This window comes from Dasypus novemcinctus, chromosome 1 (genome assembly GCF_030445035.2).
Source record: "Dasypus novemcinctus isolate mDasNov1 chromosome 1, mDasNov1.1.hap2, whole genome shotgun sequence".
In the NCBI taxonomy this organism is placed as follows: Eukaryota; Metazoa; Chordata; class Mammalia; order Cingulata; family Dasypodidae; genus Dasypus; species Dasypus novemcinctus.
In genome coordinates, this window is record NC_080673.1 from 72,134,878 (window position 1) to 72,139,543 (window position 4,666).

Genomic DNA, 4,666 nt, shown 5'->3' on the forward strand with positions numbered 1-4,666 from the left:
AAAAATGCCCCCACATCACATCTCTTCCTCCCACACCCTATCCCCAGCAGCCACCATGGCCACTTTCTCCACACCAATGCCACATTTTCTTTGATTATTAATCACAATAGTTCATGAATAGGATATCAGTAATTCCATTCTAATCCATACTCTATTCCTCCATCCTTGTGAATGGACATAGTGATGTATACTTCAGAAATTCCCCACCTATTTACTAGAATTCTTGGAAACTAATTTCTTTGACTTATTCACTTTAGGTTCATAGAAAAAGTACATTCATATTTTGGCAAAAGATTTAAACATACTAGCCTTTAATTTGCTTATAATATTGAAAAGTCTTATTACATCCATTTTTTACTCATGATCTTAGCAAAAAAATGTTACAGGTCTCACTGACAACACAGCAATAAATTTTACTGTTTTGGAAGCATAACCTATGTCTTGATTTAGCCATATCAACAATTCTGAACACTATGAGCAACTGTGCCCATTCTCATACAGATGAGGATGTAAGATATATTTTTAATCCCTTACTTGGCTAACATTTTTCAAAATTGTTAATTCTAAGTTTTAGTAACAGAAAAGAGGATTCCTTGTCTAACATGTGTGGAAGAATGAACTGGATTAACCCTTTAAAGAACAATTTGGCAGAGTCTAAAAAATTTCAATCTTTTCCTTTGTGTTGCTACATCAATTCTATTTTGAATACCTGTTCTAAAGAAGTTACTATTGTATACATACACAAATTTCCTTTTCAAGAATATCCATTACAATGGTGATAATAATAGCAAAAAAAAAAAAAAAAGAAAGAAAGAAAGCTAAACTAAATATTCAATAAGAAAACAGTGATAAAGTAATTCATTCATATATGGACTATTTTGTAATTAATAGATCAGCCACCTCCCCTCAGATTTCTGGTTGTATAGATGGCTAGGCCCAGCAAGCCTAGCCAACATTGTCAAGTTTCACACTGTTGAGGTAAATATATATTTATTTTGTATGCCATTGTGAACTGGCATTTGTTTATTATGCAGAATTGTGGAAATAATAATTAATAACATACAACTTATAAAAGACTAGTAATCAGAGACTTTAAAGAAGTTTTATGAATCAATTACCAAAAAATCAAAGTAAAACAAGCCATATTGAATATAAGAAAAAGATCTGAATAAAGATTTCAATAAAAAAGTTAATCTAATGACTAAATTAAAAAAAATATTTTCTTGGATCTGGGAAAAAGAATCTGGAAAAAGGAAATTAAAATTATAAAGAGATACCATTGCACATGTACTAACTTGGTAAAAACTTAAAAGCCTGACATAATCAAGTATCAGCAAGAATGTTCCAAGAAATGGGAACTATCTTTACCATTGGCTGTTATGTAAATTGTTATAACCACTTTGAAATAGTTATTTTATACTTATTACTAACAAAGTTTAAACTCATGCACCGATATCTCATGAATTTTACCTCTAAGTATATGTTCTAGAGAAATTATTGCATGTGTGCAGCAAGAGATGTATAGATGAATGTTCATAGCAGCATTTTTTATAATAGCCATTAAAGACCTGTTGCTAGAATATTCGGCTGATACATTATGGTATACCAATTCATTAGAATACTATACAATGGTGAAATGATCAAATTTCAGACACAAGTCATGCTGAATGAAGTTCATAAACAAAATGTTGAGCATAAAAGCAAGTCACAGAAGAACAAAAAAGTGTGAATCAATTTACATAATTTGAAAGAATAATATACCTGTGGATTCATACATAGTTCTAAAAGGTATAAAGTATGAGAATATTCATCTGAATGGTCATGAATAATGTAAAAATGGCAGTAGAAAGGGAAATGTTGGAGAATGGGCCATATGGACAGTTTCTACATTACTGACAATGGTTGTTTCTGAACCTTAGTCATATGATTTACAGATTTAAAAAAATGATATAAAGAGGTGATAATTTACATTCTACATACTACATTCTACATTCTACATACTTAGTAGAAGAATAGAGAGAGATTACCTTTCAATTTAGGAGTAAAGTTATTATAACCATTACATAATATATACCTATTATATATAGTTATGCTTTTTATATATTTACATTTTTATACATATATAATAAATACCTAAATAAAATCTAACCATAATATTTTAGTGGAAAATTATTATACAGAGAGAATCTTATTGATTCCAGCTCTGGATTCCTAAGAGGAAAATCGTTGTGTATGCATGGGTGTGTGTATATACATTCGCACACTTAAACACACACACATATATATAAATGTCAAGTTATGGTGAACTTTTATTTAAATATTATAACACATTTTATTGAACTCCTAAGAGTTCATAACACGACAATGCTTGCCCTTAAATGGAAAAAAACATTTCTATTTTAAGGGAAGACATGCTATTAACTATCTTGACAACATAATGAAGGTAATATTAACATATTCCTGAAGAAAAACTAATGAAAACACTAAATATTCAGTTATTTATTCTAGAGAAAGCACAGGTATTATGCTCATAAAACAAGAAACACGTCAGGGAAGAATAATATCTTATAAATACAAACTAAGAATCCCTTAATGGTGTGATATACATTCATCTTTTCTAGTCCAGAAAATTTACTCCTAAGAACACTTATCTGAAAATTAACTCTTATGTACACTGTACTTGTGGTGACATCTGAAATAAGATTATATTCATACACACAGATTTTTTTATCATAAGTACATTTCTGTGATATGAAAATAAAGGACTCATGATATCTCTTTGAACTTGATTAAATAAATACATGGAACATTTTTCATTCCATAAAATGCCAAATAGTGCATTTGTAGATAATATGGTAATATAGCTATCATTGGATAGTGCTTTAAGGGATAACATTGAAGGTTAAGAAATTTAATCATTCACAAAATAAAATTATGAAGTAGAAAATCAAAGCCTGGAAACTTGTCCAAAATAACCAGTGTGTTATGTGATAATATTAATTGTAATGATATGTAATGACAAGCATGGCACTCAAAATATGGTTTCTTGTTTAGATTTCTCTTATAACTAATTGTCGATGACATAGTCTATGTTTTATTTGAACTTCACAGTCTTGCCATTTTAGGCCTGCCAAGGCTTACCTCAGCTCTTTAATTAACAGGTGTACACTTGATATTTGATAATGCCTTCCATTTTTCCTTCTGTGATTCTTTCTTTATGTGCAGAAAGAGAAGTTATGTGCCTGTAGTAAGTACCTTCAACAATTTTTCACCAAATAAAGATTCATGAGAATAGAAAGAAAAGGTACAGTACAATCTTGATTCTGTGTAACCTGTATTTATTAGTTAAAAAGTACTTCAAACTTAGTTATTGCTCTGTACCTGCAATGATGATGAAATTTACTGGCATTTTCTTTAGATGCTTTTTCTTCAAGTGAATAATAGATTTTACAGACAGAATCATAGAAATTATTTCTGGGAAATATATTGTAGGGTGCCAATACTTCATATTACCTGTTCTAATCTATACCCTATGGCCAATTTATGCAATCTTCCTAAGCTTCAGTTTCCTCATCTGTAGAGAGGAATATAATACAATCTTTTTCATTAAGGTGTGAGTATTAAATGAGAGAATAAATGAAATAGTGTAGTGTGGTTTCAGTCTCATAGTAAATGATCAAATACTGCTATCCAATGATAGAAAGAAAAAGATATATGCCTATCCCATTGCCTTTGATAACTTTAGTGTGCCATGTCTTTCAGATTTTTAATTTTGGAAATCTTTCCAAATTCTTCAGTCTCTTGCCAATGCCATAAATTAGAAGGGTGTTTACCAGTTTTAATGCGGCCAAACATCTTTCATTTAAGAGAAGATTTCTTCAATTCAAACTGTTTCATCTTATCCACATATGACAGCAATACAATGATTTATCAATTTGCATTGATATCATTAAAATACCTTACCAGCATTTGAATGTAACTGTCATAATTGTGTCTAAAATTCTTCTAGAATTTTATGAATTTCTAAAAATAAAATAATTATAATGCCCACAAAAGTTTGATAGGGCACAAAAGTAAGTATTCTTTTGTTCTTCTACTTCTTTCATCTTCTACCCAGTAGCTTCCAAGAAATGTTAACTCACTCTTTGATATCAAGCACACTCAAATGAGTTTAGCTTTGATAATCAAATACTTGAGTTATGTACTAGCCCTCTTAAGGTCTTTATTTCCTCATTTACAAATGAGACTTGTTATGAAGTTCACATTCGATAATGTGTGCAAATATACTTTGTAAACTCTACCTACCACAAATACACCTATTTTCATGAAAGCTGACTTCCTTCTCTACAGAATATTCCTTATTGTTACAATGAAGCAAGTGTTTTTTGAACCCTTTTGAGAAACATAGTCAGCCACACAGATGGAACTAAGGTCTCAGCAACTTGACGATACATTTCCACTGTGCATTCTTGAAATTGCTCATGGGAGCTAAGTGTATTTCTCTGGGATGACCAGCTTGTCCTGGAAAGAGCAGCTCTCAATCCATCAAATCATCACACAGTGAGAAAATAATTTTAACAGCTGCCTGTAATTGGCAAATGGCAACCTAGCAGGAGTGTCTTTCATCTGTGTCCTAAGATTTAGTTGGTCTTAGCCCAACATGACT

General features: G+C 30.7%; 1 non-coding gene across 1 annotated transcript; it reads right to left on the minus strand.

The window, feature by feature from the left end:
• Nucleotides 1-375: 375 nt before the first annotated feature.
• Nucleotides 376-509, minus strand: LOC111764188 (small nucleolar RNA SNORA1). The gene has a single exon (XR_002796869.1). It is a non-coding gene; the product is annotated as a small nucleolar RNA SNORA1 (small nucleolar RNA).
• Nucleotides 510-4,666: the final 4,157 nt, after the last annotated feature.